The sequence below is a fragment of the Seriola dumerili genome, unplaced genomic scaffold (genome assembly GCF_002260705.1).
Source record: "Seriola dumerili isolate Sdu_G_001 unplaced genomic scaffold, Sdu_1.0 BDQW01000149.1, whole genome shotgun sequence".
NCBI classification, from domain to species: domain Eukaryota; kingdom Metazoa; phylum Chordata; class Actinopteri; order Carangiformes; family Carangidae; genus Seriola; species Seriola dumerili.
In genome coordinates, this window is record NW_019174404.1 from 164,048 (window position 1) to 189,147 (window position 25,100).

General features: G+C 42.8%; 1 protein-coding gene across 7 annotated transcripts in view; it reads right to left on the minus strand.

The window, feature by feature from the left end:
- The window catches only part of numb (NUMB, endocytic adaptor protein), a 43,129-nt gene extending 19,001 nt beyond the window's left edge, over positions 1-24,128 (minus strand). For 6 of the 7 annotated variants that reach the window (XM_022750520.1, XM_022750522.1, XM_022750519.1 and 3 more), the window contains exon 1: positions 21,818-21,943. The gene's annotated coding sequence lies outside the window, so the exon portion shown is untranslated. Of the gene's footprint in view, positions 1-21,817; positions 21,944-24,057 lie in introns of those variants that run through there. The other variant, XM_022750517.1, reaches the window with a different exon arrangement.
- Positions 24,129-25,100: the final 972 nt, after the last annotated feature.

Consider the following 25,100-nt stretch of genomic DNA (forward strand, 5'->3'; position numbering starts at 1 on the left):
AGACAGTTAACTCAATCGCCAAGGAAATATACATATAGCACACTTGACCAGGCGTGTGATCTGGACACTAAATGATCTGTTGATCTCAATTCTGTCACTTAAAACAGGAGCAACGAGGCAGGAAGCAGACGATCGTGCAGATTAAAAACTCTCAGGTTCGTGGAGCTGCCAAGTGCTTTGTGACAAATAAATACCTGGATAATATCTACGGCTCTGTTCCTGTGTCTGCTGTCAATCTCACCTGTTGCTTCTGCCCTAGCTGGCTCTCCCACAGCAGCATGTTGGCTGCTGTCCTCGTCCTCCTCCTCCTTTTGCTCTCCTACATCTCTCTTCATTAGCTAAAGCTATCCCTTCCTTCCTGACCCTCTCAGCACTGGTTGAATCTGGAAATATTCGAAACAAATTAAGTGGATAGCTAATCATCACTGTTCCAGACAGGTTTGGATGCATCTTACAAGTCTTCCTCCCAACACATTTCCCCTCCTTCCCTCGCCCATAAACTGACAGCCATCAGCTTTTATGACGGCAAAAATTATGGTTTACAAAATGATAATGAATTACTTATAAGCATATATTTATATGCGTAATTACATATCTGTAAATCAAAATAAAATACAAATTAAGGAAAAAAAAACAAAAAAGCAGTGCAGTCTCCTTTGGTAAATATCAAATTTAAGAAATTAGGTTGTCAGATAGCGATTAGGACGAGCCCCTTTGAGTCTATATTCATATGGATTAACATGGTTAACTCATTAACATGAAGGTTAGACGAGCTAGCCGTCGTCTCTGAGGGGGGAAAGGCCGACAACAGTCCTCCCTCCTGATCACGATCATGTTTCGATTCAGCGTGCACAGGGAGGAGGGGCTACTCAGGCGGGTGTGTTGTCAATGTGTTTGTGTGAGAGAGAGAGAGAGAGAGAGAGAGAGAGAGAGAGAGAGAAAACAGAGAACAGCTCTACAATGAAATAAGATTTTTCCCATTTGAGATCGTAAGAAAAACAGCAAATCAATATGTGACGGTCGATGTTGATATTGTGACGGGCCGCCACAGATAAATCAATTCATGGGAAACTCTGTAGAAGTTTTATAGGTATCACTAATAAAGCAGGGTAACGCAGCACATTCTTTAAACAGTGCATGTATGTCTTCTTGGCTCTGGGAGGAAACAGGAAAGCAGAGACCCAATTAAAAGTTGCTGATCCAAACTAGACCTGAGAGGTGCGTCCATCATAGAGAGCCTGGCTTATGTCTCCCAGAGCAACCGATAACTGGGGACCAAGAGTTGTTCAGCCATGCAGCTCTGACTATTAACACGTGAGCGAAGAGCAAACTCCTCGACTAACAAGTTGCACCCACTAACTTCTGAGCTGATGAGGATCTGGCGGGATTAAAGGTCTTTAATCCAGGAGAACCGACTGTCCACACACACACATACACACACACACACACAAGAACAAGCAGCAACATAGCAGCATACACTCACACACATGCGTAGAGCGATCACACACATATGCACCTGCTTAACTACACAAACCCCCACACACACACACACACACACACACACTCACAGGACTGAGCTGTCTGTTTGCATAATGAAACCTGTCCTGTGAGCCGGTAATGGCTGGGGGTAGAAAGTGTGTTTGAGGTGAGGCTGTCTTATCTGCCTGTGCCAGGCTCCGGCTCTGTGGGCAGCACACAATGAAGCTTTGAGTCCTGAGACCAGGCCGCCGACACACACACACACACACACACACACACACACACACACAAACACATCATACTTCCTACTATCATTAAAGAAGAGGACCAGGAGTGGACCATGGACTCAGAAAACATCCCAGGAGTCTGAATGCACCATCTGCACTTCAGACAGCCTGAGTGCACCTACAAAAGACACAATAGAACCTGCTGTTTAGCCTCTTTTACAAGCAAACTACATTTTACGAACTAATTATGACTTTTAAACGATGGTTAGTCACTTAGCCAAATGGGTGAGGTAGTGCAGCCAGGCTAGAAAGTCAGAAGCCAAATTCAAGTGGAGTCTCTGGCTGAAGCTGGTGGATTTTACTCGCCCTTTTCCCCACATGTTCTGTAATGGAAACTACTGTGTGGCACAGCCAACGCCTCTCCTGTTGACTGTTCACTGCATCGTTCACAGACAGACAATCATGAGCTATACTGTGGGCAGAGATACAAAACTCACAAGGCCAGAGACAAAGTCTAACAAGTGCTTAGATGTGTGCAAACATCTGCGTAATAACAGCTTAATTCCCTTTTCAGGTGTATTAGTACGATTATTCCACCAGAACAATTAACGATTAACAGCGGATACGATATGTTATTATTTTAACCTCCCTCTCTCTCCTCCCTGACCCCCTCTTTGTGCCACGATGTAAACGCAGCCAGTCTGACTGGTAAACTGTAGAAATGTGCTTGTATGCATTTGACTGTGCACACAGGCATGTGAAAGTTGTAGCCCGCAGTCAGCTGAAGTGTTTGAAAACAAGACGACTGAGCGAGAGGGAAAAAATATTGCTCCATCCCTCACTCCCGCTCTCTCCCTCTCTCTCTCTCTCTCCCCTAACACACTCGTTTATTTAGGTCATATCATGTTTGGGCTCACTGCAGTGCCAGTGACAGGCTGCATGATTCCAGCCTGCAGAGTGAAGAGGAGGAGCACCACGAAAACAGATTTGTCTGCTCTTGAGCACCTCGTCTTCGTCGCGACAAACAACGGCGTTTGCGTTTCCACGTTAATGAGTAAAATATTGTCACCTTGAAATCCGCTCGTCGTCTCGTCAGCGGACGCGAGGCGCCGCCCAGCGCTCATGTGTTTTTAAAACACGTTTTCAAGATGCATCAACAGCCGCTGGTGTTGTTTAACACATCTTTAATAAAAAGGGTGTGTTTGTGGTGCTGTGGAAGTCAAGTCTTATTTATCAGTAGGAAGTGTTTTACAAAACAGGCATCTTTTTCTTTTTTTTTTCAAATTTGAAACAGCTGTGTTGCAAATTTGACAACCACACATTTTCTGCAGATAACTACCAGATGGAGTAATTATCCAGAACTGCAAAGACTGGTTCTTTATTGATTCATTACAATTAGACCGATGTATTTAGTCTATAAAATTAAAAAAAGGCCAATCACAACTTCAAAAAGCCCAAGGTGACAACATCTTCACGTCTGGCCAAAAGATTTTCAGTTCACAATTACAGGCAGAAAAATTTGGCCATTTAACATTATTTTTGCTTGAAACAACTGAAACTGTTATTTCTGATTATTTTTCTGCTTTTCACATATTAATTAACTGACTAATGTTTCCGCTCCAATTAGTTTCCCGGGTTATTATATTTTTCTACAAGAAGTTTTTGACACAAGGGACTTAAAATAGTGGCTGGTAAGTTCTGGGATGAAGTTAGACACCAACTCAGACTCAAGTACAGAAAACAGGACATTTCCTGCCAAGAGATTTTAAACGTGGAGAACCTCTTTGAATTTATTCCAAGGACAGACAGAGGTGGGACAGTTTGTCTGAAAAATGGTAATTTTTTTCATCTCATAGGCCGATGTAGCTCCATTAAAGCCCCATAGTTTTTTTTGCCTCATCTCTCAGCACCTTACTAAAACTCACCTTCTAAACCACTTAACATGCTACTGCCAGCTTACATCCCACTCGCCTTCTCTCCTGACTATTGCCGCGTCTACGAGATACGAACGAGGAGGCAGCGAGAATGTAAATGAAAGCACATATATTCATGTGCGTGGGAAAGGAAGCGCACAGTTGCTGTGCTTGTGTATGTGATGGTGAAATGTTAGTGCTCAGCCGAGCATATGCACCTGAGAGAGCGAGTGCAAAACATGTGGAACCATCAGCAGGATCGTGATGTGGGAGGTGTTGCCAAAATGTGAGATGTTTGGAATGAGCATCACAAGAAAAACCAGAATCCCCCGACAACATGTTCATATTTTTTAAAAGAGTAAACATCAAACTGAGGATTTTCATGCTCTTTATCCCTAATACCCCAACCAGACTGATACAGGATGCATCCGAACTGGTCGGTCATTCAACACATTTATTTCTAACTTTAAGAAAGCAGTACACCTCTCTTTACGCACCACACTCCTAGTACACAGATAATGGATTTTACTCCACAGCCTTGCTTTTAGATTTGGGATTAACCCTTTAACCTTTAAATTACAATTGTAGACTTTATAAATTCTACCATCATGTTAAGGGTGAGATTATTTTATCAAACTCTCACGTCGATTCCAAGTGTCAAAACTGCAGTGAAACATTTTAATGAACTGATCAAGTCAAACACTTTGTTGTTGGGATGCTCCGATTGATCGGCCGATCTTCATTAGAAATACGTGATCGATAGATCGGAATTAATGCTTCTAATCACTTTCACAATCGTTTAAACCGATCATCGCAACGGGCCACCAAAACAAAACGACATGTCGGCCACGTGGAACTTTTACAAAGTGTGTGAGACTGATTTGACGTACGCCATCTGCAACACATGCCAAATGATCGGTATCAACCGTGGATAGACACAATCACGTCATCCCTACTCTGTTCAACAAATATACAACATAATACTATAGCAAAGCAAGATGTCTGACAGCAGAGTGCACTCAACTACAGTGGGAGAGTCTGTGTCAACATCGACATGCAGGGATTAACCTGTGAAAACAGACTGGTAGGTCAACAGCCTCCTGAACACATGTTCATTATCCCATGTCAAACATGGAGATTGTATATGAAGTCTGCATCATTACCAAAGGCATTAGCTAACTCTAGTGTGTGTGTGTGTGTGTGTGTGTGTGTGTGTGTGTGTGTGTGTGTGTGTGTGTGTGTGTGTGTGGTGTTGGCAGGAAGGTGAGCAGTGACAGGGATGGAGCCCAGAGGGAGTAGAGCACAGAATGAGCAGTGAGGGGGAAAGTCTGGCTGTGTGTGCCTGGTGCAGAGTGCTGGGGGGTGGGGGGGTGGGGGGGTGGCTGTGGGTCATGTGAGGTGGGTTCAGCCCCTTGTTTTGGCCATGATCCAGAAGGAGGAATGCAGCAAGAAGGGAGGCAAGGCGGGAGACCGAGACGGAGCAGGGACAGGTGAAGAGAAGGTAAAGGTGGAGGGAAGTCGAGGACAGAGGGAGGTAAAATAATTAGGATGGAAAAGAGTAAGAGGTTAGAGGGAGAGAACAGAGCAGCTGAAGAAGCAGAGAGGTAAGGCGGAGAAGGCAGCGGTAAAAAAAAATGAATTAAGCACAGTTTCCCTCAGGTTTGTTTTTATTCCGGCACGTCTTCAAAGGCTGTTTTTAACCGGATTAAGAAATTAAAATCGATGCGACCTTATGACCTTAAGGAGGTGACTCAAACCTGCAGTAAAACAGACAGTAATAACTTCTGACTGGCAAGTGCATCACAGACTTTATGATCTTCTCAGGCATTAACAGCAACAGAGGCAATAATCACACTGGTGTTACAACTTACTTTAAAGTGAAGCAGACAAAAACAGCTCAATATAAATGGTGCGACTTCTAAATTTTGCTCTTTCTACATCTATAAAGCAACAACAAAAAACAGACACTGGATTCCCACAGAGAAAAAAAAAAGAAAAAAGGAAAGAGTTGCAGGAGGCTTTAGGCAGCTTGTAATGTTTTGTTTTTACCCAGCACTGGATCTATTGAAGTTACAGCTTTTAGATTTATTTCCCTGCCTCTTCAACAACTGACTTCTCTGAAACAGCGAGCTCCACATAAACCTGATCTTTACTCACGTTTTTCAAAAAAGGTGAAACTTTTCTGTGAACAGTAAATATCCCAGTATAAGATAAGTATTCTTATCTTAGTATACTTATCTTACACCAAACACAAAAAAAAAGCCAGAAATGAAGGGTACGTTTTTATCTTAAAGCAAAGGCTGAACGACTGCCTCATTGTCTAAATCATGTCAACCCAATGTCCAATGCCCAGCTTTTAGCGCAGCAAAAATAAAACAATACTGAGGCGGCTTTTAAAACTAAAAAGGGGAGTGAATGGAGGACGGAGGGGCATGGGAAAAGGATGGGGGGGCTGGAGAGAAAAGGCGGGTGGGGAGGTAAAGGCTTTGGTGTAGGAACGCAGGATCTGAACCCTGTTGGAGCTGTCACAGCTCCTATAGTCTGGTGCCGTGAGGATCTCTGGCTGTTCTCCTACTAGCGCTAATGAGGACAATTACACAAGGACCGTTTATACTCTCTGTGTGTTCATATACACAGTGAAGCACAAAAAGGAAAACGCACACAGTCAACAACAGCGGTAAAAGTGTAAAGTCACAGAAAAAAGGAGAGACACACTCAGGAGAAACAGAAAAGAAAAGAAGAAGAATAGAGAGAAACGGAGAGAAGGAACAAGACTTTTCCCTCCGTCAGTGTAGTGCTTCTCCCCGGGAAGGAGGGAGTGCTGCTGCTGCTGCTGCTGCTGCTGCTGCTGCTGCTGCTGCTGCTGCTGGCTGTAGATGTAACAGTATTTGAATAATCTCTCCAGGAATGGAAAACTGATTAATCCTTGCAGAAGGATCCTAGGGATGAGTACAGTGGTTAGGTTTCAAAGAAGAGATAGAGGGAGGGAGGGAGAAGCTAGGAGAGCGAGTGAGCGTGAGAGAGAGAGAGAGAGAGAAAGAGAGAGAACGGTCAGCGATTCAAGACAGAAAGGCCCCACTGTCTCCTCTCATGAGCTGCCCCACCACTGTGCCAGCCGATACCCTTCATCCTATTTTATACTCTCTCTGTTTAGGGAATTCCATGTCTTCCGTGTTCACACTGGGTTTATAGTCTGGAGAGCAACGACGAGATGGGATAGCCTCAATCAATAAGGCCCGCCATCCGTAATGCAAAGCAGGCCTGGCCGGCCTATCGGTGCAGCCCCGTTATCAGCGAGCCGGCGGACTTGAGGTGATAGTGCCTCTGTTCTGCTCCCAAACGGCCATACGAAGAGGGAATTTGAAAAATGCTGTTACCGTGGTAATCCAATTTTCCGGGCCCCGGTTTGTGGCTTGGCATGCTTATGTAAAAAAAAAAAAGAGGGGCAAAAAAAAAAAAGAAGAAGAAGAAGAAGACACACAAGGAGAGAATCTGGATGAAAGCGTGGTGTAAACTATGCTGAGAAAACCACAGGACAAAGTGTCGGTCCAAGATGGGGTCAAAGGTCAGGACCGTGTGCTCGCTGGCACGACTGAAGGAAGCCATTTCTTTTTCTTTTTTTTTTCTCTTAACAACCAATATGTACACAACAAACTCGATAAAACCATCGACTACTGGAATTGGAAAAGTCACAGCTGACATGTTACACTATTGCTCAGGGCTGCGATCGATTTCATTACAGTCAAATATTGACATTCATTGTTCAAGTGAGAACAATGTGAGACGGAGCGTCATGCAGCTCCTTTTATTAACACCAACCCCTCAGTGTCATATTCTGTGTCACAGTTAATGTCAATATATATATATACATATGTATATTTTCAGTAGTCGCCCTCTTCAAAAATAGATCTGTTCTCTGAGAATCAAACTTTTTGAATAATCAAAAACAGAGATCCGTCTTCATGGAGTGAAGCAACACTCTATAATGTGTTGTGTTACGTTAAATTACCTTTCTTTATATGCGTCTTGTGATGTTCAGTTTTTCAGTTACAGGCTGCATTACACTTCTGCTAATGCAATGGCATTTAAAGGGTTTCATGCAATCCAGGTCTTATGTAATTTTTTTTTTTTTTTTTTTTTTTAAAACCTTGCAAAACAGATTTTCGATACAGCTGTGACCCCCTCCCCCCCCCAAAACAAAACTTGCATCACACCTGCCTTCATCATAGACAATTACTGTAATTGACGTCAAGAGGCTGAAATTAAAACAACTAGTACAGAAAGAAACAGCAACAGTAACGAGCTGGTGGAAAGAGACACCGTCAGTGCACCGGTGTCAGTCAACGCTAGCTGCCCCCGGATCAGCACGCCACGCTCTGCTGCGATGATCTGTACACTATGCACCATCAATGTCCCCAAAATAGTCAGAATCACTTTATTTGATAGGCACAGCATGTATCTGTACTGAGGTCCACACACATAACCTGACACCCGTGGTGAGACGATGGACGTGAATCCAAGAGACAAACAAGCTACGATCAGCAGCCTCTAATTTCTTGACTGTCCTAGTCAGATAAATGTTAGAAAGCATTACTAGCGTGAGAGCAAACTGAACTACATCAACAGGACAATGAGTCAGTGTCTTTATTATCTGTGAAAAGCATCTATTTTAGGAGGCTCAGGCTGTTTAAGGGACAGAAACAAGAGCCATAGAGAACGATCAGGAGTCAGTACGACTGGGTGGTACGCCACAAAAAGGAAGGAAATGATGGGAATAGGAGTGCTGGCTACTGTTTGCACGGCTCGCTCGCACCCTGTCTGCCACTGAATCATTTCAGGGTCCTTCAATCTGTTCCCTGCCCCCAGCAAGACATGACGACCCCCGTTTCCTGAGTACACATGACTGACGAAGGTTAGTGTTGAGACAAAGACAAAGACAAAAAAAAAAATAGGGCCCAGACTGCTGCACGGAGGGATATTGAGTTGCTCTCTACTCCAGCCACTTCTAGCTGTGCGTGTACATCCTTGTATCTGGCCTTTTGTGTGTGTGGTCATGCTTGTGTTTGTGTGTCTAAGAGCAGCCAGGCGTGGTATTAAGGGGGTCTGGCCCGACAGCGCGTCGACCAGCCAGCAGGCCATTCAACACCGAGAGCCACACATCACTTTGGGCAACAGCTGAGGCCACATTTAAACGGCCAGGGCACCAGGGAGTGGCAAATCACTGTCACTGTATCGTCTCCCCTCAGGCGTGCCCCGGCAGTGATTCACGGCCCGAATCAATAGGCGGGGTCTGGCCTGGTTTCCACCACCAGGCCGCATCGAGGAGACTTCCTTAAAATGGATGTTCTTTGCATTTGCCCCAAAACTGCTTTTTTTTTTTTTTTTTTTTTTGTGATTGTTTTTCAAAACTTCTTGCCAGAGGAGATGGTCCGGCAAATGGAGTGGACTTTTAAGTAAATGAATAGAGCAGTAAACACTGCGGCCATGCTGTGGAGAGGGGCTGCCGACTGAAAGCACCGGCCTGCTAGGAGGGGTTTGATGAAGTAGTCTGAGTGCCCCAACTCCATCAATCCATGTCCCTCTTTACGGCACAGTGCGGCTGAGAACACAAAAAGTACCCAGTCATGTGGCAGCCGTGAGAAGAAGTCTTTATAAAGTGGCTGTGACTATGTACACCGGCTGACCTAAAACACCCATGTGTTCCTTTCTCTTCGATTCTTTGTTGGGAAGACATCAGCGTCGTGCGAACGGTGGGACAGAAGCTTAACCTCCTCACAGGCGATCACTCAGACTCCACTACAATACACTGTCCCCGACTCTGGAAGTGAACTCTGCATGGAAACTTTGAGTAAACCTCGGAGCAAAAGAGCTACTCATGGAAACCATGTTTACTTTTTCCCCTTGACATCACTCGCATTTACACACACAAGCAGCGCAGCGGCGGGTTAACACAGAGAACACACAAGCAGAGGTGGACACACACTTGCACAAACACACACACACACCTGCCATACACCCACAAGTGTAAACACAATACACACTCTCAAAAATTACAAACACACCCTTGCATACATGCACAAGGGAGACAGACAACTAGAGTTTCTCGAGGCCCCCGGAGTGAAAATGGCTCGATTATAAAGGCTGCTGTTCTAAAGAGAAGTAAAGTGCCATCAGAGGAGTTACAGCAAGGTGGAGAAATCAGGCCAAATGCTACACACTGTGTATTCTGCCCGAGCACAGCGCTGACCTTACGAAACACAGCCAGTGTTACATATTCACCAGGCCTCAGCAGATTGCTGTTAATACATGATCTATAAATCCTACTTATGGTTGACTCGCAACTAAAAAAAGGCGATCATTAGCACATTTATAGAGTCTCAGAGGAAGAATGCTGATCTAAGATTGCAGTGTATAAACGAAGGCTGAGAGTTGTAGTCGTATACAACAGCAGACGAATCCAGCAGAGCCCCTGACAGCTGACCATTCCTAGATAAGTATTCCGACTGTGATTCTGTGACCTTGTGAACTTTGTGAACCTGAGCCCTTGAAGGTCTGGGTAGATTAGCCGCCCATGTGTCAACATTCACTTTACGATCAGCCACAACAAAATGTCGAGCTACACTCCTGTTATAGTCAAGTCAAGCTGAGGAGTTAACCGCAGACTCAGAGCAGAACGACTCGGGCTGTGTTACATCATGTCCAACACAGACAGACGCGCTGTTTCTGTCAATTTAAACAGGTCTGGTCGTGGCACTGTGAGCCAGTTAGCATGCAGAGCAGAGACATGAAAACAGACAGGCACCAGAGTGCACTTCCTGCCGAGCTGCTGATTCAGGAGATAAAAATAAAATACAACAGATAACATTATCATCAGGTGAGCGATGTGTTGAAGGCCGTCGTTGGAAAATCTCATGCGCAGTTGTTGGTTTGGGCCTCATAGTTAACACTCAGCTCTTCCTCTGCACCAGCAGCACTGTCATTTCTGATATAACTACAGCGGGGTGAGTGACAGTCTATAGCTGGGTTTTTGAAACACAGTCATTACTGCTGACACACGCCGGCTGCTACCCACCTCCCCTGCTTCTAATGTAAAGATGTGAAACGCTTTCGGTTTTAAAAAAACACCATCGGTTTAAATCTCAAAGAAGTGATCAGAGTCACAAATAGCACAGAGGAAGGCAATCACTGTAAGCAAAGATCTAATAAAAGTGTCTGAACAGGGCTGAATGAAACGTTTAACCACATTACCACTGAACTGAAGAGAACAAACAGTGACGTTCCACTCTCTCCGTGTTTTACTTGTTTACACTTTTTCACTGTAAAACATGCTGTTAAATGGTTTCTTGTACATTATAGTCAAGTGTTTATTTAATGCTGAGAAGTTAGAGGTTCCTCTTTGCACCACTCTGCTCGTCCTCCCTCCCTGTAGTGCTCTCATCCTCCTCCCTTCTTTCAGTTAAGATGACCCAGAGGAGACGTCTGCCCGGTAACCGCCAAATGACTTTGCCTCTTTAAAAAGAAGCTCATAGCAAACTGACCCGACGGCTGCAGGGAAACACTCGGCTAATATCAACATTTTCTGATTAAACGTGGCGCCTGTTGTATGATCGCAAACTCGCAAATTTAGGCATCAAAGAAAAACTATAAAGAAAGGAAAAAGAAAATGATCAGAGCCAATTAACTTGCTCCCCAAATGAGCTTCTGAGCCAATTTCCAGGAGAAATTAAACTGCATGGGGATAATTCTTCTGTCATAAGCTTGGTGCTAATGCAGAGAGGGAAAGTTAAGTGGTACTGTTGTTGTGTGGTTAGCAGAACCTTTGGAGTATGTGGTGGCTATCCTGGAAACTGAATGGAATGACTAAAAGCTGGCTGTTTTTGTCATTACCGTTATAACCACCCCATCTCTTGGTAAACAGAGATTATAAAACCAAGAGAAACATTTTTCAGTAGCATTAGGTTAGCCACAATGCCACCACATAGGATGCAACTGAGGCCCTGTCTGTGGGACCAATGCAATAACAGAGCTAGAGAAAGATGTCGATGGAAGATGCAAAAGGAAGGTAAAAAAATAAAAAGTATTTTAATTATAAGTCAGAACGAAAACCCACAGTGAGGCATCTTTTTATTACTGTGGTCCACATCTTTGGAAGAGAAGACCCGAAGACCTGAGGGAAGCAGAAAGTGCTGATATTTTTAAAAGAAAACTCAAAACCTAGCGCTTTAGCCTGGCTTTTTATTGAATTTTATTTATTTATATATTTTACTGGTTTGTCCTTTTTTTATTCTGATTATTTCTGGATTATTTTCCTTCTTTTATTTCTGATTATTCTATTTCTACTTTTATTTCTTTTTTACTCACTTCCAAACATCCCCTCTCTTTTAGCATTTTATTATTCTGTCTTCATTTTTATTTGATTTTAATATCCTACCTTTTATTTCTGGTTTTACTCACTTTAATACGTCTCCTCTGTTTTGGTATTTTATTATTTTTTATCTTTCTCACTCTTATCGTTATCTTTGTTTTCCAGTCTTCAGTGTTTCCCCAGTTCCTGATATTATTGTCTTATTTCTATTATTTTTATTTATTACTTGGTCATTTATTGTTCTGTGTGTAAAAGTGTGTGTGTGTGTGAGGGGGTTGTTTTGTTTTTTTTTTATTGTTTTTATTCTGTAAAGCACTTTGTTGCATTGTTTGTATGCAAAAAGCTTTACAAATTAAGTCTGATTGATTAATTAATGACCAAGATTGATAATAATTTGTAGTTCGATGATGCTAAATAATCAGGATAATTTCTGACGATGATGATCATATAGCCGGGCTGTGTGAGTGTGGAAGAGGTGAGGAAAGCCCCGCAGTGAGGAACTGTGTCAGTATGTGTGTTCACTGTGTTCACTGAGTGATGAAGGCCTGTCACTCCTCACTGCTCCCCCCAATCAGAAACCAGAGGTGGCTGCAGGGGAAACGTCTTCTGCTCAGGCTTTAAACACTGCACTGCTGGCTTCTGACATTCACACACACTTCTGACACGTTGTGATGCGTCTCACACACACACTTACAGAGCATGTGTGTCACTTGGATATGCCCAACACGCAAAACACACAGGGCTGAAGCTGAGAGGGCAACACACACAGAAGTGACAGAGAGTTGAAGGCAGAGAGACAGAGACGTACAAGAGAGATGACAGTGTGAAATGGATTTAAAAGTGGGTGAATGAAATCCTGCATGAGAATAAGAGATGGAAATGAGTCAGAAGGACGGGGGAGAGAAACACAAAACAGATTACATGGAAAAATACTCGCAGAAGAATCAATAACACACAGAGAACCCACTCCATGACTCCAGCTGCTGAGTCAATAATAATACAGCTTTTCATCCTAACGACACTATGGGTAAATGGCAACACAGTGCCATGGGTCAGTGGCACTTGCAGTGTGTGTGTGTGTGTGTGTGTGTGTGTGTGTGTGTGTGTGTGTGTGTGTGTGTGTGTCAGTAGCGGTATTTGTCTAGCAGCAGGAGTGATGAGAGGATGGAGTAGAACAGGAACTTCCTGCTGAGTGAACAGACATGCAATCGCTACTCTGCCCCTCTGACCAGGCCAAGAAACACACACACACACACATACGCAGAGCACGTACACACACACACACACACAAATCCTTTTCTTTTCACCTCATCTGGCCTCCAGGTCAGGTGAACTGAGTAAAACATTCTGAATTATGAAAAACGGGGATAAAAACTAATTACTGTGCCCACGCAGTTATTTGAGTCTATAAACTTCTTTTTACTCGGCTTCAAAGCGAAAAAGGAAACTGAGTCAAGCCGTAATAGGAATCCACATGATGCAAGGTGGGTTGTACTGACGTCATGAGTCAGCCAACCAAACTGGTCTTGTGAGCACGAATGTATGGAGCCGTAGCTTTCAGTGCAGCTGCCGAGCTGCTTGCTCATTTCAGGAATTCTTTCCACGTACCTGAGCCTCCGTCTTTGTGTTCTGGTTGTGCTATTTGTCAAACCGAGGACGACTGTAGAATACCAAGTTACGCAACAGATTAGGCCAAACTGCTGGTGCTACCTGGCTGTTTATCCAGCAGATTTACGTGCAGCTCATGCAGAGGTGAAGCACGACTTCATTTTTTAAGAAATTACAAGGAGGAAGTCAACAGTAACTTTAAACCTTTGAATATATATGTGCATTTTCACCCTTCTGAGACTATGCTATGTTCCTTAGAAATATTGGCTGAGGTCTTAATGGCTGGAATTGTGTTAGCTGTGTGGTTAAATTATATTAGTGAACAGAGCGCTGTCTCTAGAAGGACAGGGAAGGCTTCAGTCTCTGCCTGTTTTATAGGTACAGGGAAATAATTCAAGAAGTGGCTGCATGTTGCAGGACATTTCTGAGAAACTAGCATGGAAAGCACCTGTGACGATATGAGGCTGAACTATGAACTCCAGGAATGTCAGCAGGAATGAGATTATATCATTACAAGTTTCACTCCAAAACATTGTTATTCTGACCTCGTAGAGAATTGTGTTTATGCAAGCAACGGTCCTCTAAATGGCAAGCAACTTATTCCATGGTGAGCTTTTATTTCAGTGCCAGAAATGATTCAGCAGTCATGGTAGACGCCTTCTTTTTCCAAAAATGTTGGACAGCTCTTTTTGCAAAAGCAGTCCAAAGTAGAAGGCTGTAATATGAACATTAGAGATTTCACCATCACACGGACAAGCAGGCAGGAAATCATGTTCGTTCTCTGCAGCCAAAGATGAAACTCTGGTAAGGAAGCCATTTTATATTTCAGGGCTTGGTCAACCTTTAACAAGCAAGCATGTGAGGCAGTGTGGTATAATCATGCTTGATAAGGTTAGAATGAATGCAGGTTTTCATTCCTACTAAGGACTAAACCAGGTAATGTGACTGTCCAGCACACCTCCGAGCAGAGAACCAATCGGTAAAATCAGCCAGAGATCAGCTGAACTAAAAGCCTGCGTGGCACATGACTCAGGTGTCCTGCTCTTAAATCTTTGCCAAGTAGCACGGCTGTTGGACTCACTGGCTCCAGGCCTGAACTTGTGACCTCACCTATCTATTGATTTTGAAAAACTAGGTTCTACATGTTTTTCCATGTTCCTGAACTTGATTTAACAAGGAGGATGTGTGTCGTTCTTTCTTTTTAAAGGCCAAGGAAAGGACAGAGCAGCCCTGTCATCTCTTATGAGACACGGAGGGATAATAAAGCCGACAGACATCAAGCCTTATCCTCCTCGGCAAAAGACGGGCTCTCAGCAGGCAGGACGACAGACAAACAGGCGGGTAGGCAAGGACTGCAGAGCAACAGAGAATGGAAAATTACCAGGGCTCCACAATCAGCTGGGCACCTTTGATCAGCCAGAGCCCAGGCACCAATTACTGTGGGATAATCGGTAGCCCTCAGAGACCTGACGAGCTGCAGGCACTGTGGGCACAACGGGTCAGTGACCAGCAGGCAAAGGCCTGGTCAACAAGGCTTGCGGAGCCAAAAGCCGACGGTGCCCCTCGCTGAAATGCTGCATGAAGGCGGCCAAACAGACAAGCAGCACAGCGGAGCCATTGTTCCCCTCCTGTCGACTCAGCACAGTGGCACTCTCACAAGCCAGACATCCTCTCCACAGACCGCTTGCTGGTGGAGGAATGGTGCAATGGTGCGGGGTGTGTGAACCTGCTGCTGTACATGTTTCTGATTTTTCGCACGCTTTCTCTCGTCTCTGCAATCCAACATGCGTAGAGCAAATGTGCACACACATGCTGCTCACACACCTGTCTCTGTAATTCCACGGTAAACAAAAAGCTGCAGTGCTCAAGGCAGCACTTGCCGCACAGTGATGCAACACACAGGAAACAGTGATAACCCGTTCCTACTCAGGAACAAGGCCTCAACTACCTGTTCCTGTTACATTATCTGAAAGGAATGTGGATTGACAAAGTAAAGTAAATCAAACTATGTCCAACACAAGAGACAGCCTGGTGTCTGAGACAAATGCAAGCTAGCAGCAAAGATTTATAAACAAAAACTTAGCCTCTCCACCTGAGGCAGAACATGATATTCAGCTCATTAATAATTGACATCTTTCTTGTGCTGGGGAACGTTCATCATCGATCAGGCCGGGCTACAACGCTGGCTGCGGTGCCATTCCTCCCTCCATTGTCAACAATTCAGTGACCCGAAACAGTTCATAGACTGCCACAACAATAACTCTTCAGTCACTGCTGCAATAAGAAAACAACTCAACCGTCAAACTTGAATCCTGAATGTTCATGCTGAATTTTTCTGCCTACTCATACCATACAGCTATCTAACAGAAACACAGTAGCCAGTGGACTTTGGATCAGGCACACTGTAGTTACACAACAGCCAGTGCCGTCCAAGGAAACCCATATGGGCCAGAAGGAGCTTCCCAGTACAGCACGAGTCAGCAGAAGAGTCTGATCTGAAAGCAGTGAGGGACGGAGAGACGAGAGATGTTACACTTTTTGAGGCCTTTTTGATTAAAGACATAAATCAGTGATATCTTTTCTAGACTTGTGCCAATTAAAAACAACTTGGTCTTGATTACCAATGACCAATTATTCAGTGCAGACTTTAGCTGCTAGTTTTCACTCGATGCTACAGACACGACTCTGTCACAACACCAGAGATATTGAGATTTAGTACGAAGCTTGATTATGATTACAAGAAACAAAGTGTGGGTTGATAATTCTGATTATTAACTATACATTTCACACAACTAATATTACATGTGTGGAAAAACAACACACATATAACATAGCTATACTTCTATACTTTACTTTGGACATGTCAGTGAACTTCTAAACACAACCAGTTCAGCAGAGGGGAGATGACTGGTGGGTTTGAGGAGAATTCATCTTCCAAAAAGAAACAGCAACAACAACAAATTGTGGTTCCTTGCTTGTAAGAAAAGCACAAGTTAATTATTAAAGATTCCTATGTCCATAAAAGCACATACAGCACATGCTTCAAGCTTAATCAGTTTGCTGCCTGAGGCAGATCTTCAAATGCATTTCCTGCTTATCTGCATGTTCTGGCACAGACACACTGATGTTTTGTACTGTGTGTGCTTTTGTTAATGTATGCGCATCAAAACATTTTCACATTTTGCAAGCAAGGAGTTTTCCCCCCCCCCCTTTTCTTTTTTTTTTTTTTGAAATGGGGAACTACCTCTGAACGTTTTGTTGGGTCATACTCTTATCGCTCCATCACTCAGCAACCGCTGTAGTGGTTACTAGGGAACCGGTACCACAGCAACGTTGATATACATCCAAGGTGAGGATGGTAGGCGGGGCCAAGAGGGACGGGGACTATACTCCAGATTAGTCAGAACTATACTGGACGCAGCGCGCAGACAGCCTGTCACTGGAGTCATGGAAATGGAAATTGTGAACAATATGTGAGAGAATGGTATCACTGTCACCCGTGCTCTGGACAGGGAGTCATTAGACATAAACACGAACACACACACACACACATGCGTCACTTAGTTTTGAGACAGGGAGTCATTACAGCAACCACACAGTGAGATGTTCTCAACAGTGGAAATGAGAAGTGATATACACAAAGGTGGTTTTATGAAACTAATACCAAAGTCTTATTGTGTGTCACCCACATCAGACAAAGTCTTGAGTTATACTCCAAACACAGCTGCAAAGGTACAAAAAGGTAATTAAGATTCAGTCATAAAGTGACAAAGCTGCGGTAAACATCACAAACATATCAACTCCACTGTCAAATACTGGTGGCAAAAATATAATCAGTGCACCTGAGAATCCAGACAGGGAGGATCTGGAGGAACACGGAGGGCTGAGAAACTCCTAAACTTCTTAAATCCAAAAATATGCAACCGCTGTCATTTGCCAAAAAATGGCTGGTAGAAAAGAGAGTAGAAAGACCTGATTCACTATTTTATATTATTGTCTTTTATTTTATAAATAAATGAGTCTTTGTGAGGTGAAAAACACACCTCAGCCAAAAGGCTTAGACATCCAGCACTCTGACTGGCACCAGTAGCTGGTACAAAGTTCCCACCCTGTGAGATACACCACCGGTCTCTCCATCCTGGGTCACTCGTAATTAAAGCAGAGATCAGAGGGCTGAATAAAGCATGAGCTTTTCCAGCCCAGGAGGCTCAAGTATCACTCTATATAGGGGCCCGGTGAGACAAAAGGAGTCCCTGAGCCCCATTCTACACCCGGGGAGGAGTGATACAGACGCAAACCTGAAAGGCAACTCCTTGCATACAGTGACGCACCCCCCCCCAACCCCCTCAGCCCTCCCAGGTCTAATCCACAGTTTAAACAGCCAGGGCAAAATGAGGAGCTCAATGCCCCTTGGACCTAATTAAGAGCTAAAGATATTGTCCCAAATGGGGACACTCAAAGAACTGTGTTCAAAGCAGTAAAACACTATGCAACACCCACCCGCTCACTGTTGTTTTCCATTTTTTTAAAAATGAGTGCTGACACAGCCAAATACTGCTTCGATTGTATAAAACAGGGCGAGTAAATACACTGGAGTAACATAACCATTCTTCCCAAACAAGAGGCACGACTTCAAAAGCACTGATGTAAATGCAGAACACAAGGTAAAGACACTGATAACAGCCTGGTTAACACTGGTAGATGATGCTGTGGAGAAAACATATATTCTGACCAGAGTACTACAGAAACATTTATTACAGGTTTTTATTATGTAACTGTGCAATAAAGATGTGTCAGACAAAGTCACGCAATGACTGAAACGTGATGTTCACGTAATGTGTGTGGAGAAAAAATGTTAAACGGCTGCTATGGTTATAACTGCTGGTGGTTGTTTGATTGTTTGATTACAATAGTGTGCAGACAAATGCGTGAGATCTGCCTTTTGGGTTGGTTGAGGGAAATATGTCATGTAAACCAAGCACTATGGATACAAAGAGGAGTCAGAACAATGCAATAAACATTTGGTCTGGTTCTCTGCATGCATGTAACCACAGTCAAAGATGCTCTTTAGGCTTGAGCTTTTGTATATATTCGGAGTCGTTTGTTGGAACACATCTTCCAAATTTACTGTTTTGTGTTGAGAAAGTAATGACCAACAACAATTTTGCTCTGTGATGGAGGATATCACACTAACACTGCTTACCAACAAACACATCAAAGAGACAAGCTCACACCAACTCTGCAGTTCCTATTTTAGGCTACTTATGTTGAAACGGGGTCAGCTGCACATTTGAGATCCTGATTGTAAAATCTCCCCTCTGGTTGAATCTTCTCAGAGTGTCTCTGCTGGACCGAGTCCCAATCAGCTCAGAAAATGGAGCTGTGTGTGTGTGTGTGTGTGTGTGTGGATCTGCCACATGGACCTAGATGCTGATGATGCTCACAACAACATTTGTCCTCTGACGGGATCATTACAACAATTTTCAAAACTTCCCTTGTGCGACGTGTATTTTACAAACCATTTTCACTGCCTTTAACCGAAGCAGAAAAGTTAACTTTGGTACACAATTCACCTCGAGTCACGCTGTTCACTTATAAAAGCACTAGGGATTGTTGGTAAAAAAATCTCCTGACTGCAAACAGCTCTTTTATTGAAGTGTTTCGGTAACCCATCATCCCACAAGCTTAGTTCTTTGGCAGAGGAGAGTGTCAAAACAAATCCCACTCTAGTTTTCTGTAACTTTGTTATTGAAATTCATGCCATCAAAAACACACAAATTCTGATTATATTCTCTCTCGTACAGAACGATATCACTCTTAACCTAGAGGAGAACCGAATTTTTCAGGCATCTCAGTGCACCTGAGTTTACATGTCTTTATTCTCACCTTCCCACACGAGTCAAACTGAATAAGTAAACATTTGAGCAATTTGTGAAATCATTCCAAATGTGCTTGGTGTACCCACACTTGTAGTGAAGTGTGACGTTGACAAAAAGCACAGGTTATAGATTACACTGTCCACCGGCACATTCAATGGCCCGCATCTAAACTGCAGCCAAAAGTGAGGATTAACGAGACAAATAAAAAGGACAGGTGAGCAGTCAAGAGATGGTCACACACAGATCACCCTGATACTGACTGATGTCGACAAAAGAAGAACAGAAACACAGAAGCATATCTCCCATTCCTGTCATCTCCTATCAATTCAGTTACCACTGCACTGAAAGCTAAGCAGACACCGACACTCACTCTGCTTTCACCATGAGCAGCGAGAAGCTCGGCTATCTCGCCGCTATCAGGGGACAAAAGTGAAGCCCTTTGATTGCATCGTCATCACGCAGCAAGTTTATCTTACCGGTGTTGCATCACTACTCAGCATTCAGATGTACAGATCACTGCCAAGAAAAGGCCCCTCTCCTTTGAGAACAGGGCGATCTGCTGAGAGTAAAGCTAGTTTCTCCCACAGAGTGAATCACAAAGCTTTGGACCGAGACTTTCTCTCGCACTCTCCCCCTCTCTCAAACAGCTGACAGACTTGCCCAGTGGGTTTGGTGGCATTTAGCCAATCCTACCTCCCTCATGCTGTGAAATGAGCTAAACCATTAGTTACTTTCAAAATTTGGAAGGAAAAAAACAAACAAAAAAAAACATACTCCCGAATCACTCCTCTCTCTGTGTGTATGGGAAACATCATCAAATTCCTTTCCAAAAGATGTATACAATTTCCAGATGGTTGGAGGTCCTTTGTACTATCACATTAAAGCTTGAGTAAGCAAGTCATTTAATCAACAAAAAAATTATCTGCATTATTCATCAATTCAGTGATTTTTTAAGCAAAAAGGGGCCAAACCTTTGCACATGGTAGTAGATTGATTAGATTTGGGTTATGGGCTGTTGTGGGACAATATAATGGGCTCTTCTTTTTTTTTTATTAGTATTTTCTGACAGTTTATATCATATATGACAAACAGGTAACAGAAAGACTAAATTGTCAGCTTTCACTTAGGAATTTGACATGTTTGTCTCTCCAATACAAACATCACAAAACAGTTGCATACCAGTGTTTACTAGAGCTGATGCAGCAAACAAGACAAGCCATATGTCATATATTTGTATTGATTCAAGTCTGATCGATAAATGAATAGTGATGACAAAATTATCATTAATGAGGGCATGTGTCTAATGAACAGGCTGTTTGAGTGTGCTGCTGTGGCTCATCAGACAACCTCTCATGGAGCTATCTCTGTAAAGTCCGCGTGTGGACGGTAATCTGACCACTGATGTTTATCTGGACAGGGATGGCAGAGCAGGATGGAAATCTTACGCTCTTGCGGTTGCACCAAGGGAGTAAACTCGCATACAAGCCAAAAGGTCTAACAATGATATCATTGCCATATAAGAGAATCTAGGGCACATTATCACACCTCACAAAAATTCAGAGGGTTAAGACTATGAGTCACGGTTTATATCTTCAGGGCAATCAACCTGTCTGATGGCTGAGTGCTGCACGTACGAGCTGTCCTGCGTTTTAGCCGTTTGCAGTTTTTCAGCTGGACACATTTACACAAACTTGCCAAGTCACTAAACTGTAAATGAACGTTGCTCGTTAACGACAGCATAGTTTTGTAACGACATTACACAAGCCGCACGTCTGACAGTCCGAAAATGGCACGATAAATGGCGTGCTGGGTGAAAGCTTATCCCGTGATTCTAGTGCGAGTTGGGTTCGTTATTTTGCTGAGTAACGTCCATCCCTTAAAGTTAACCAGGTAAGTTGAGAATCGTTAGCTTCTTAACTGACGTTAGCTAGCTAGCTCACTCGGTAGAGACAGAGGCAGACCTTTTCCCAATATCCAATATTCAATATCCGAGTTGGGATGGAGCTTCACAACTCGCATATGTCTCATTCTGTTATCTAGTCGGGTTAGCAAGCGAGCTAAACGCCATGTAATTGGGTCTACGGGGAGCTAAGAGCCGTGGAGCTAACATAGCTGCGTGTGCCGCATCCGAAAAAACACACACACACACACACACACACTCACACACACACACACACACTCACACTCACACACACTCACAAACACACTCACTCACTCACTCACTCACTCACTCACTCACACACTCACACACACACACATAAGCTAGTGCTGCTTAGCTTGGCGAGCTAACAAGCTTCACCGGGGCGGGCTAATTAAAATAGCCGTTACTCATTTTTTTCAACCTACCTGTGATCACCGCTGCGACCCAGAAGACGCCCCGCTAATGCCGTCACCTATGTATCACGAACCGTGCCGTGCCGAAATAATTCAAATTCCACAGAAAGTGCAGGGAGAGACGCTCGCAGTCCAATCGCTTCAGCCACCGCCGCTGAATGGCTGCTACTCGGAGACTCAACCAAACTTCCTCCTTAGCAACGGACCGCCCCCGCCGCACCTCATTGGCCGGCGCGAGCGGATCGAAACGTGATCGATAGATCGATAATGCAACCTGGATCAAAACTGGACTTTCCGTGCATTTCTTACAAATCGACAGGAGCAGCAAGGGTTAAAGCTCTCAGTGGGATTTATCACTGCAAGGGAGTGACCAGCTGCCACACTGCGCTCCTTCTCTATCGCACTGATATTTCCCAGGGCTGCAACTAAAATTTGTTTCATTATTGATTTCTGATTGACTAATTTTCTGGATGAATGGTTTTGTCTAGACACCATGAGAAAATGGTGAAAATTTGTAATGAAGACAAATGCATTTTTTTTTTTTGTCCAACCAATAATTTAAACCCAAATATATATAGTTTATTATGATATATGACAAAGAGAAGCTGCAAATCCTCATATTTCAGCCTGTAACCAAAAAGTTTTGGCATTTTTGCATAAGAAAAAAAAAAAAAGAATTGACTTAAACGACTTTTTTCAAAATAGTTCCTAAATGATTTACTGTTGTGGCTCTAAACATTTCAAATTAAATCACTCAAATTATTGAAAATTAGCTGCAGAATTTGTTTCCTGCTGCAGTCGCTGTATTCCTTTAAGTAAAAGATGGGACCACAGCTGGATTTTCTGTCCCAGCTCCTTACACAGTGGATTAATGTAATACCCTTGTGCAATGAGTGCACAGTGAGTCTCCAGTAGAGATGGAGGAAGTACTCAGATCTATTAAATCTTAATACACAATGTAGTACATTTACTCAAACACAGTACAGTTTTGAAGTATTTGTACTTTACTTGAGTATAACTGAGCAAAATATTGTACTTTTTACACCACTGTATTTATTTGACAGCTGCTAGTTTCTTTTCATATATAAATACAATATGTTTTTTGAGATAAAACTGGTGGTTTCCAATTTTCTTTTGGCTTTTAACACCTTATAGATGTGTATGACTTGTTTACAGTTTCAGTAAAATAAAAGACATTTCCCCTCGAAACTTCTCACGTGGTTTCATTTGATCAAATATTTCCAAAAAAAGATTAGAGAAAAGTCTCAAAACTGAAAAACAGATTTGTGTCTCTTTGTGTTTCCTCTTTTTTGTCTCATTAATCATCTCATGACCCGTCAGATTTATCTTGTGACCCTTGGATGGGACCGACCCCTAGTTTGGGAACCACTGGACTGAAATAGTTTGAGCAGCTACAGCAGCACAATGCTGGTTACACATGGATTCATTCTTATTAATAATATCATTTATTTTAATGCAGTATATCAGTTAATGGGGCCAATTGTCTGTAGAATGAGTATTTTTACTTTTAATACTTCAAGTAAATTCAACTTTTACCAATATTAAATGCAGGATATTGATACTTTTACTGTTAAATTAAAGTCTTGGAATACAAAATTAAACTTCAGCATCTACAGTAAAAGTACTTGTTACACAGAATATTGTTTACATCATTACCATTTATATTATTGCTGGATTATTACTGATGCATTAATGTGCAAGTAGCATGTTAGGTTTGTATTTGAGTTGAACTTTTTAGCAGCACAATTATTGGATTGGGAGAAAATTCATCTACTCTTCCTTTGTTGATGCTTTGTCATGCTTTATAATGAAGTAATTATCCCGACCTTTTCGACTGTTGGTCAAAACAAAACAAGACATTTGAAGATGTCGCCTCGGGCTCTAGGAAATTATGATGAATACTTCTCATTACACTCTCGCATTTTATAGACAAAACAACTAATTGATTAAGTGAGAAAATAATGAGCAGATTAATTGATAATGAAATAGATGGTAGTATATTATATCGCATGATTGTTTAATCTATAACAGTGCATCAGATTTGATGTTTATGTCCAAGTTTGATGTTTAAGTTGACATGAAGTTGATTTATATTTCATCCAAAGATCAACTTGATGTCAACTTAAACATCATACATGTCAGTTACATCATCATACATGTCCGTTATATATAACTTATGGGGTTAGGGTAATGCTCAAGTAAAGTACAAGTATCTAAAAGAGTGTACTTACTGTGCAGTGTGTGTGTAAGTGAGCTGGGTTAGCTGTCTGCACTGGCGTCCAGTATCTGTCAGACATCTCACTGACACTTCATCATATATTATGTATCAGGCTGATATGGAAATAAGGCCCGGCAGTGAGGGAACTCCTGAAACCACATATTTTAAAAGTCCATTTGGATAACTTGGATAACGCCAAAGTCTTAATGTCCTTCCTGTTCTCACACCACAGATCTTAAAAAAAGTGTTTTTCTTGATGTCTATTAACAACACTCACTACGCCGTGTTTAAACACTCATCTGACCCCCCCCCCCTGCAGATGAGACCTCGGCCCCTTTAAAAGGCCACAAGTTTATCAGCATTAAGTTGCATTCCTGGCATAGCTTTGAAGCGTATTAATCTGCAGTGTAGTGTGGTTTGTGTTTGTGGCCTGGAAGGTTACAAAACCAACAAAAAAGAAAAAAAGAGAAAGAAGAAAAGCTTTGGTTAACAAAGTTGTCAAGCCTGTTACACTGATGATTGTCATGTGTTTTATTTGCTGTAGCTGTGAATCTCTTTGTCTCACACACAAACACAAACATTATCTCCTTTTCTCTCTCTCTCCTTTAATTCTTAATGATCTCAAACCCAATCTTCTTTATCACTCCCTTTTTTTCTTTTTTCTTTTTTTTTTACAACAAGCGCTCATCCATCAACCTGTCAAGGTCAGAGTCATAAAATGTTGCTGATGAGCCTCTCACACATCTGTTGTGATATCCTGCCCCCATGTGGTCATAAAGTGTAAGTCCAGTAATGTGACAAGCCCCCTCACGGTCACGGTGCGCCCACACAGGTGTTTTCACTTAATGAGCTTAATTAGACCTCTCCTCAGAACTGTGTGGGCGTGACATTTTCTTAAACCTCATCTGCGTTGATTTTGTCACCTCATTATTTAAAATCAGCTTCTTTTTTTTTCCACGTCGTGTTTGAACTCAAATCTCAAAGTGGTAATTATCAAGCTGTCAGCCATATCCGAGGTGAATTATAGAGAAAGCTGTAAAGAAGTCTCCATGAATT